Here is a 12308-nt window from a genome sequence, read left to right as displayed (position 1 = left end):
CTCGCATACTCTAAAATAAATAAATAAATCTTTAAAAAAATAGAGTACCTGTGATCTATTGAACAACCAATCTCTTCCATTTTGTCAATTACTTTAAATTTCAACAAGGAGGGGTGCCTGAGTGGCTCAGTGTTTTAAAGCCTCTGCCTTCAGCTCAGGTCAGGTACCCAGGATCCTGGGATCGAGACCCGCATCAGGCTCTCTGCTCTGTGGAGGGCCTGTTTTCCTCCTCTCTCTCTGCCTGCCTCTCTGCCTACTTGTGATCTCTGTCTATCAAATAAATAAATAAAATCTTTTAAAAAAATAAATAAATTTCAACAAGGAAACATCTATATACAAGCTATCTTTGTGGATCAGTTTCTCCTAATTTACACATTTCTGGGCAGGAAATTCTATATAGTGAATGGAGACACTATGGTGTCAGTGGTTCAAATATTCATTTCTAGATCTGTCATACTCTTGGCCTCCTTCCAAAGACATAGACTTCATGAAAGAAACTTCCTTTATCTGTTTTAAGCACAATAATGCATTCTTTCTTAAATGGATAGCTCCCTACTGGTAGTGTTATTATTCTGGAAAATATACATCTGCTTCTTAGAATATAAAATAGCATACTTTGCTTTGCATTAACTATGTTAAACAACTTTACTTAAAATGTATCTATGAAAAAACTAATTGATAAATGCTAAAATTTATTGTTACACATTTCATCTTCTTTATGTAATTTTTAAAGTTTGTTTACTGCAAAGAGATGTAGGAAAAGGATCTTTTTAAAGTAAAAATAATCTGTTAACTAATGGCATTTAAACAATTTTTATGTTTTTTGGTATTAAAGGAAATATAAAGAAGCAGAAAAGCAATGCAAGAAGCTTTTGTTACATGTAAGAAAGTTATAAACAAAATACAGTAAGATTGCCACCTACATCAAATGTGAAGACAAACAAATTATTCTTTCTCCACCCCCCTTTTTTTTTAATGACCATAGTTACAATAATTCTTGTGTTTCCTCCTAGTGGTTTGAAGGTTGTTATCTTTGGGCTTGGGCCATTGACAGAATTTGTTTTTGCAGTTTTTCTGAGATATAATCAAGTTATAATATTGTGTAAGTATAACGTGTTGATTTGAGACACTTACATATTGAAAAATTATTACCACTGTAGTGTTAGTTAACACCTCCATTTTATCATCACTACCATCATCCTGGCTGATTTCAAACTGCCTTTGTGATGTCTGTAAATGTAATACTGGCAAGAGATACAACCTATTGACTTTTTTGAAAGGGCTGATTTAAAAGCAAAATAAAATTGAATTTAAACAAGAGAAGATTATTAAGTGATATTTGAATAAAAAAGGAGGAAATATATTTATACAAGGAAGAAAAGGTATAATTTATATTTAAGCTTTAGACTCTATATTGTATTCTGATTCTTTAGCTAAAAGGAGATGTGTGTGTGTGAGAAAATGTTTATCACTTTTCTCAAGAACTAGGAAGGATTTGAGATTTAAGCCAATTTACAGGTTAACAAACTAGTCTGTCATAGTTTTAATGGATACTGGCAGAAAACATGTACCTCTTCGACCAGACACAATGGACTTTATTGTAATATTTAGTGACATCAGTGTTATATTTAGAGTAAAAATAGTGATATGACCTAAAAAAAAAAAAGGTGGGGGGACACCTGGGTGGCTCAGTGGGTTGAGCCTCCGCCTTCGGCTCAGGTCATGATCCCAGGATCCTGGGATCGAGCCCCACATCAGGCTCTCTGCTCGGCAGGGAGCCCTCTTCTCCCTCTCTATTTGCCTGCCTCTCTGTCTACTTCTGCCTACTTGTGATTTCTCTCTCTGTCAAATAATAAATAAATAATCTTTAAAAAATAATAAAATAAAATAAAAAATAAAAATAGTGATATGAATATAGCCACACAAATGATCCTAGCTATTAAAATATAATATTAAAACTAGCAACCAATAATTACCTTTGTTAAAATATTTGAAAACTTTTACATTTTTCACAGTAGCCCTCTTATTGTTAATCATATATATATATATTTTAATTTTCTTTTTCTTTTTCTTTTTAAAGATTTTATGTATTTATTTGACAGAGACAGTGAGAGAGGGAATACAAGCAGGGGGAGTGGGAGAGGGAGAAGCAGGCCTCCTGCTGAGCAGGGAGCCCGATGCGGTGCCTGGATCATGACCCCAGCAGAAGGTAGACCTTAACAACTGGGACACCCAGGTGCCCCATCTTTTTCTTTATTTTTAAAAGATTTTTTATAGAAAAAAATAACTCTAAGATTTACTGGAAATAGTGTCCATGTGACCAGTGATTTTTAAAAATAGCAATAAAAATGATGAAGAGTCTATAGACTGGATAGTTGACATGATAGAAAATGTAGTGACTAGAAAACATCATGACTAATTAACTACTTATTCAATGCCTTTCAACACTGAGAAATAATGGATATAAAATTATTGTTTCTAAGTTCCAAAGTTGCTGTCCCAATTACTGATTTAGGATTCTAAAACTGGGGACCTGCAACCTACATGTATTTTCCCTTGTATGATTCTACCAATAGAAGGTGCCAGGGGTACCTAGAATCTAGGCAAAAGGGAAATCTCCCCTTCTGTGTCACCTGGATAATGAGGACTTCCCTAGGCAGTCGGTTGGTTCTAGAAGTGGTTCGATCCAATTTCCAGGTTTTTTTTCTCTGTGCACAGAACCAGCTTCATTGGCATCCTTGATGGCACCATCTACAACCAGCCTGTTCCCCCTCCTTAGCTCTTTGAGTTTCAGCTCTGCCTGGTCCTGCTCTAAGCTCCTCACTTGCCACCTCCAAGCTGGGCAGTGTCTCCTCCGAAGTCCAGTTCCTGTGGGGCCTATTTCTAAGCTTTAAAGTCTGATAACCACATCTGCCTCTCTTTGTTTCCCCAGTCCTAAGGATGCAAGTCATTCTCTATAGTTATTATTTCTGTGATACTTCATTTTCTGCGTTTTGTTTTTACAATGTTCTAAATCCTACTACATCTGTTTAATCCTTTTCTATATTAAATTCTCTTTGTTAAAATAAATCCAGTGTTGGGGAAAAAAAAAAAAAAACTTCATTGGGTAGAATTGGTGTATGCACTGCAGATGTTTTTACTATTTTGTTATCTCTATAAGGTAATTAACATACTCTGCCAATATATAGTGATAAGCAAAATATTTCCACACAGCCCAAACCTCTTTTCCAGGGAATTAGATAGTGTACTTTGAGCTACATAATAGTTCTAATGGAGAAGTAGAGGATTAGATACATTTAAGAAAGATTTTATTGGTAAGTGCAACAGGACCTGATTATAGATTCTATTTGGAGTTCTTAAAAAGGAAGGTTTATGTCATAGATCACTAAGCAAATAGTTGTGTCAATTACCAGGGGAGAAAAATTAGAAGAAGAAATACATTCAGAAATGGGGAACATGGTATTTTTAGATGCTATCTTTGTAACATAATATAATGTAACAACCATGCAAATATTTCAAATGCTTTCAGTATTTGAATCTGCGGTTAGAGACTCACAGGCAAGGTCCACAATAATATAAATAATTAAATTGGTTAGCAAAACATTAGCAGTGAAGCCCTAAGAATGCATGAGATCCTCAAAAAAAGCAAATAGACAAGAAGAGAAGCTAGATCTACAGACAGGAAGACATTCACCAGTTAGGCCCGAGGAGAAGTCAACAGGAGAGGGAACAAGAAGTCAGAGAGACAGCCAAAACAGATAAGACGAAACAAAACAAAACAAAGACATTGTAAAAAATACATGTGTTATACCACAGAAGCTAGGATAAGCTAAGAGAAATTAAAGAGTTTAAAGAAGGAGTAAATTATTAAATATGCTGTATACTGCTGAAACATCAAATAAGATGAAAGTTAATCTTTTGGTGGCCTAGAGTTCACAACTACATTATTTTTAGTTGGAGTGACTGACTTTGGATGGGTGGGAGAAAAAATTAGAGGAGATCGGGGGATGTATGCTGTCACAATAAGAAACACAATGTTTAGACTTTATTTTTCTGGTCAGCCTCTCTGAGTCTATGAAGTGGTTCAGATATTTTTAAATTAAAAAATATGTATGCAGGGTCACCTGGGTGGCTCAGTGGGTTAAAGCCTCTGCCTTCGGCTCGGGTCATGGTCTCAGGGTGCTGGGATGGAGCCCCACATCGAGCTCTCTGCCTGGCGGGAAGTCTGCTTCCTCCTCTCTCTCTGCCTGCCTCTCTGCCTACTTGTGATCTCTGTCAAATAAATAAATAAAATCTTTAAAAAAAATGTACGCATATATCCTATATATACACATATATAGAGAGATATATGTGTATATTTCATAACCTGAATTGCTGTAGTAGATGCAAGATAAATGAGCTGAGATAAAGATTCTCACACCCAATATTACCAATCAACTCTAGAATTATCATTCTTATTAAAAAAAGAGCAAGGAGAGGAGTCAAGATGGCGGAGAAGTAGCAGGCTGAGACTACTTCGGGTAGCGGGAGATCAGCTAAATAGCTTATCTAAAGATTGCAAACACCTACAAATCCAACGGGAGATTGAAGAGAAGAAGAACAGCAATTCCAGAAACAGAAAATCAACCACTTTCTGCAAGGTAGGACTGGCGGAAAAGTGAATCCAAAGCGACGGGAAGATAGACCGCGGGGGGAGGGGCCGGCTCCCTGCGAGCGGCGGAGCAACGGAGCACAAAATCGGGACTTTTAAAAGTCTGTTCCGCTGAGGGACATCGCTCCAGAGGCTTAACTGGGGTGAAGCCCAGGCGGGGTCAGCGCGGCCTCAGCTCCCGCAGGGTTGCAGAAGGATCGGGGGTGTCTGAGTGTCGCAGAGCTTACCGGTATTAGAACGGGGAAGCCGGCTACAGAGACAGAGCCGAGGAGTGACTCTCAGCTCGGGGTTGCCTTGAACCGGTCGCAGGCTCGGTCAGCTCGAAGCGCAGCTGGAGGCCAGGGTGACGGGAGTCATTGGGCGCTGTTCTCTGAGGGCGCACTGAGGAGTGGGGCCCCGGGCTCTTGGCTCCTCCGGGCCGGAGACCGGGAGGCCGCCATCTTCATTCCCGTCCTCCAGACTCTACGGAAAGCGCTCAGGGAACAAAAGCTCCCGAAAGCAAACCCAGCAAACCCAAGCGGATTACTCAGCGCGGCCCCGGGTAAGGGCGGTGCAACTCCGCCTGGGGCAAAGGCACTTGAGAATCACAACAACAGGCCCCTCCCCCAGAAGATCAACGGGAAACCCAGCCAGGACCAAGTTCACCTACCAAGGAGAGCAGCGGAATTCCAGAGGAGAAGAAAGCAAAGCACAGAACTCATGGCTTTCTCCCCATGATTTTTTAGCCTTGCAGTTAATTTAATTTTTTTTTCTTTTTCAATTTTTTTTCTTTTTCTCTTCTTCTGCTAAATATTTTTTTTAACTTTTACCATTTTCTTTTTTTAACGTTTTTTAAATTGTTTATCTAAGATATATATATTTTTTCCCTCTTTTTATATTTTTTCTTTATCGGCTTTCTTTTTTTTAATAGTTTCTTTTTTTTTTTTTTCTTTCTTTCTGAACCTCTTTTTATCCCCTTTATCCCCCCTCACAATTCGGGATCTCTTCTGATTTGGCTAAAGCATATTTTCCTGGGGTTGTTGCCACCCTTTTAGTATTTTACTTGCTCCTTCATAAACTCTTATCTGGACAAAATGACAAGGCAGAAAAATTCACAACAAAAAAAAGAACAAGAGGCAATACCAAAGGCTAGGGACCTAATCAATACAGACATTGGTAATATGTCAGATAAAGGGTTCAGAATGACGATTCTCAAGGTTCTAGCTGGGCTCGAAAAAGGCATGGAAGATATTAAAGCAACCCTCTCGGGAGAGATAAAAGCCCTTTCTGGAGAAATAAAAGAACTAAAATCTAACCAAGTTGAAATCAAAAAAGCTATTAATGAGGTGCAATCAAAAATGGAGGCTCTCACTGCTAGGATAAATGAGGCAGAAGAAAGAATTAGCGATATAGAAGACCAAATGACAGAGAATAAAGAAGCTGAGCAAAAGAGGGACAAACAGCTACTGGACCACGAGGGGAGAATTCGAGAGATAAGTGACACCATAAGACGAAACAACATTAGAATAATTGGGATTCCAGAAGAAGAGGAAACAGAGAGGTGAGCAGAAGGTATATTGGAGAGAATTTCCCCGATATGGCAAAGGGAACAAGCATCAAAATCCAGGAGGTTCAGAGAACCCCCCCTCAAAATCAATAAGAATAGGTCCACACCCCATCACCTAATAGTAAAATTTACAACTCTTAGTGACAAAGAGAAGATCCTGAAGGCAGCCCGGGAAAAGAAGTCTGTAACATACAATGGTAAAAATATTAGATTGGCAGCAGACTTATCCACAGAGACCTGGCAGGCCAGAAAAAGCTGGCATGATATATTCAGAGTACTAAATGAGAAAAACATGCAGCCAAGAATACTATATCCAGCTAGGCTATCATTGAAAATAGAAGGAGAGATTAAAAGCTTCCAGGACAAACAAAAACTGAAAGAATTTGCAAATACCAAACCAGCTCTACAGGAAATATTGAAAGGGGTCCTCTAAGCAAAGAGAGACCCTCAAAGTAGTAGATCAGAAAGAAACAGAGACAATATATTATAACAGTCACCTTACAGGCAATACAATGGCACTAAATTCATATCTCTCAATACTTACCCTGAATGTTAATGGGCTAAATGCCCCAATCAAAAGACACAGGGTATCAGAATGGATAAAAAAAACAAAACCCATCTATATGTTGCCTACGAGAAACTCATCTTAAACCCGAAGACACCTCCAGGTTTAAAGTGAGGGGGTGGAAAAGAATTTACCATGCTAATGGACATCAGAAGAAAGCAGGAGTGGCAATCCTTATAGCAGATCAATTAGATTTTAAGCCAAAGACTATAATAAGAGATGAGGAAGGACACTATATCATACTCAAAGGAACTGTCCAACAAGAAGATCTAACAATTTTAAATATCTATGCCCCTAACGTGGGAGCAGCCAACTATATAAACCAATTAATAACAAAATCAAAGAAACACATCAACAAGAATACAATAATAGTAGGGGATTTTAACACTCCCCTCACTGAAATGGACAGATCATCCAAGCAAAAGATCAACAAGGAAATAAAGGCCTTAAATGACACACTGGACCAGATGGACATCACAGATATATTCAGAACATTTCATCCCAAAGCAACAGAATACACATTCTTCTCTAGTGCACATGGAACATTCTCCAGAATAGATCACATTCTTGGTCCTAAATCAAGTCTCAACCAGTATCAAAAGATTGGGATCATTCCCTGCATATTTTCAGACCACAATGCTCTGAAGCTAGAACTCAATCACAAGAGGAAATTTGGAAAGAACCCAAATACGTGGAGACTAAACAGCATCCTTCTAAAGAATGAATGGGTCAACCAGGAAATTAAAGAAGAATTGAAAAAATTTATGGAAACAAATGATAATGAAAACACAACGGTTCAGAATCTGTGGGACACAACAAAGGCAGTCCTGAGAGGAAAATATATAGCGGTACAAGCCTTTCTCAAGAAACAAGAAAGGTCTCAGGTACACAACCTAACCCTACACCTAAAGGAGCTGGAGAAAGAACAAGAAAGAAACCCGAAACCCAGCAGGAGAAGAGAAATCATAAAGATTAGAGCAGAAATCAATGAAATAGAAACCAAAAAAACAATAGAACAAATCAACGAAACTAGGAGCTGGTTCTTTGAAAGAATTAATAAGATTGATAAACCCCTGGCCAGACTTCTCAAAAAGAAAAGAGAAAGGACCCAAATAAATAAAATCATGAATGAAAGAGGAGAGATCACAACGAACACCAAAGAAATACAGACAATTATAAGAACATACTATGAGCAACTCTACGCCAACAAATTTGACAATCTGGAAGAAATGGATGCATTCCTAGAGACATATAAACTACCACAACTGAACCAGGAAGAAATAGAAAGCCTGAACAGTCCCATAAGCAGTAAGGAGATTGAAACAGTCATCAAAAATCTCCAAACAAACAAAAGCCCAGGGCCAGACGGCTTCCCGGGGGAATTCTACCAAACATTTAAAGAAGAACTAATTCCTATTCTCCTGAAACTGTTCCAAAAAATAGAAATAGAAGGAAAACTTCCAAACTCATTTTATGAGGCCAGCATCACCTTGATCCCAAAACCAGACAAGGCTCCCAACAAAAAAGAGAACTACAGACCAATATCCTTGATGAACGCAGATGCAAAAATTCTCGCCAAAATACTAGCCAATAGGATTCAACAGTACATTAAAAGGATTATTCACCACGACTAAGTGGGATTTATTCCAGGGCTGCAAGGCTGGTTCAACATCCGGAAATCAATCAATGTGATACAACACATTAATAAAAGAAAGAACAAGAACCATATGATACTCTCCATAGATGCTGAAAAAGCATTTGACAAAGTACAGCATCCCTTCCTGATCAAAACTCTTCAAAGCGTAGGGATAGACGGCACATACCTCAATATTATCAAAGCCATCTATGAAAAACCCACCGCAAATATCATTCTCAATGGAGAAAAACTGAAAGCTTTTCCGCTAAGGTCAGGAACACGGCAGGGATGTCCGTTATCACCACTGCTATTCAACATAGTACTAGAAGTCCTAGCCTCAGCAATCAGACAACAAAAGGAAATTAAAGGCATCCAAATCGGCAAAGAAGAAGTCAAACTATCACTCTTTGCAGATGATATGATACTATATGTGGAAAACCCAAAAGACTCCACTCCAAAACTGCTAGAACTTGTACAGGAATTCAGTAAACTGTCAGGATATAAAATCAATGCACAGAAATCAGTTGCATTTCTCTACACCAACAACAAGACAGAAGAAAGAGAAATTAAAGAGTCCATCCCATTTACAATTGCACCCAAAACTATAAGATACCTAGGAATAAACCTAACCAAAGAGACTAAGAATCTATACTCAGAAAACTATAAAGTACTCATGAAAGAAATTGAGGAAGACACAAAGAAATGGAAAAATGTTCCATGCTCCTGGATTGGAAGAATAAATATTGTGAAAATGTCTATGCTACCTAAAGCAATCTACACATTTAATGCAATTCCTATCAAAGTACCATCCATTTTTTTCAAAGAAATGGAACAAATAATCCTGAAATTTATATGGAACCAGAAAAGACCTCGAATAGCCAAAGGAATATTGAAAAAGAAAGCCAAAGTTGGTGGCATCACAATTCCGGACGTCAAGCTCTATTACAGAGCTGTCATCATCAAGACAGCATGGTACTGGCACAAAAACAGACACATAGATCAATGGAACAGAATAGAGAGCCCAGAAATGGACCCTCAACTCTATGGTCAACTCATCTTCGACAAAGCAGGAAAGAATGTCCAATGGAAAAAAGACAGCCTCTTCAATAAATGGTGTTGGGAAAATTGGACAGCCACATGCAGAAAAATGAAATTGGATCATTTCCTTACACCACACACAAAAATAGACTCAAAATGGATGAAGGATCTCAATGTGAGAAAGGAATCCATCAAAATCCTCGAGGAGAACACAGGCAGCAACCTCTTCAACCTCAGCCGCAGCAACATCTTCCTAGGAACATCACCAAAGGCAAGGGAAGCAAGGGCAAAAATGAACTTTTGGGATTTTATCAAGATCAAAAGCTTTTGCACAGCAAAGGATACAGTTAACAAAACCAAAAGACAACTGACAGAATGGGAGAAGATATTTGCAAATGACATATCAGATAAAGGGCTAGTGTCCAAAATCTATAAAGAACTTAGCAAACTCAACACCCAAAGAACAAATAATCCAATCAAGAAATGGGCAGAGGACATGAACAGATATTTCTGCAAAGAAGACATCCAGATGGCCAACAGACACATGAAAAAGTGCTCCATATCACTCGGCATCAGGGAAATACAAATCAAAACCACCATGAGATATCACCTCACACCAGTCAGAATGGCTAAAATGAACAAGTCAGGAAATGACAGATGCTGGCGATGATGTGGAGAAAGGGGAACCCTCCTACACTGTTGGTGGGAATGCAAGCTGGTGCAACCACTCTGGAAAACAGCATGGAGGTTCCTCAAAATGTTGAAAATAGAACTACCCTATGACCCAGCCATTGCACTGCTGGGTATTTACCCTAAAGATACAAACGTAGTGATCCGAAGGGGCACGTGCACCCAAATGTTTATAGCAGCAATGTCTACAATAGCCAAACTATGGAAAGAACCTAGATGTCCATCTACAGACGAATGGATAAAGAAGAGGTGGTATATATACACAATGGAATACTATGCAGCCATCAAAAGAAATGAAATCTTGCCATTTGCGACAACGTGGATGGAACTAGAGGGTATCATGCTTAGCGAAATAAGTCAATCGGAGAAAGACAACTATCATATGATCTCCCTGATATGAGGGAGAGGAGATGCAACATGGGGGGTTGAGGGGGTAGGAGAAGAGTAAATGAAACAAGATGGGATTGGGAGGGAGACAAACCATAAGTGACTCTTAATCTCACAAAACAAACTGAGGGTTTGGGGGGGAAGGGGTTGGGAGAGGGGGTGGGGTTATGGATATTGGGGAGGGTATGTGCTATGGTGAGTGTTGTGAAGTGTGTAAACCTGGCGATTCGCAGACCTGTACCCCTGGGGATAAAAATATATGTTTATAAAGCTGTAAAAAAAAAAAAAGGAAAAGAAAAATAAAAAGAAAGGATGAATACCCAAGTTTTGTAGCAACATGGACGGGACTGGAAGAGATTATGCTGAGTGATATAAGTCAAGCAGAGAGAGTCAATTATCATATGGTTTCACTTATTTGTGTTGCATAACAAATAGCATGGAGGACAAGGGGAGATGGAGAGGAGAAGGGAGTTGAGGGAAATTGGAAGGGGAGGTGAACCATGAGAGACTATGGACTCTGAAAAACGATCTGAGAATTTTGAAGGGGTGGGTGGTGGGAGGTTGGGGGCACCAGGTGGTGGGTATTGTAGAGGGCACGGATTGCATGGAGTACTGGGTGTGGTGCAAAAATAATGAATATTGTTATGCTGAAAAAATAAAAAAAATTAAAAAAAAAAGAGCAAGGAAAATATAAACTTAAAAAGGCAAAAATAAATTATTAATATAATGAAAGGCTATAGTGATAAAAATATACTTTCAAATGTTAAAATAGTATTAAATATTGGTGTTAAATATTAATAAACTAATAAAATATTAGTAAATATTAACATTTCAAATATTAAAATAATTATTGGAAGTTAGTTTTAGTATTCAATTTTCACAGTTGGGATCATTTGTGTGGGTGTATTAGTGATCACTAATTTTCTCTAAGTAAAACACGGATGTCACTAAGTATTACAACAGAATGAAACTGTACAGTCCAAAATTGTAAAAGTCAAGTCATAGACTAATTAAGTGAAATATTTGATACTCAGTACTATCTATACAAGAAAAAAATTTTAGTAGACATGCTGCAATTAACATTGGTGCAATTATGTATAAGAGTTTGCAAAGTGTCTGTGGATGTGAATTAAGTAAAATAATTTTAAAATCCAAATTACGTCTTTGAGACAGGTCATTAAGTCTTACAAACTGAATGTAGTTACACTAAAACAAAGATCCCCTGCCCTTTCTAGGAAAGAAAAGTTTACTTAGAACTAGGAAAGAACTTAGATTTTAGCACAATCCAGAATATGACTCCAAATTTACTCTGGTAAAAGGAGTAATCATTTGTAATGATACAAATATGGTGAGTTAAATAATGATTGGATTACAGCCACAACTTTCCACACATGTATGTAATAAGACCAACATTTTTACATAAAATCATAATTAGACCATACCTGAAATGGAGTTACCATCCATCTTTTATGTTTATAGAAGTAGGTACTGGGGCACCTGGGTGGCTCAGTGGGTTAAGCCTCTGCCTTCGGCTCAGGTCATGATCTCAGGGTCCTGGGATCGAGCCCCGTGTTGGGCTCTCTGCTCAGCAGTGAGCCTGCTTTCTCCTCTCTCTGCCTGCCTCTCTGCCTACTTGTGATCTCTCTCTCTCTCTCTCTCTCTGTCAAATAAATAAATAAAATTTTAAAAAAAATTCTATAGAAGTGGGTACTTATTTGATTATATCACCAATCAGTGAAAATTCATCTATTTGATATAGAATGATTATAGCTGTTATATATTCCTATTGGGCAAG

Source organism: Lutra lutra, chromosome 3 (assembly GCF_902655055.1).
Source record: "Lutra lutra chromosome 3, mLutLut1.2, whole genome shotgun sequence".
Lineage (NCBI taxonomy): Eukaryota > Metazoa > Chordata > Mammalia > Carnivora > Mustelidae > Lutra > Lutra lutra.
The sequence above is the reverse complement of the archived record's forward strand: the minus strand, read 5'-3'. Positions refer to the sequence as shown.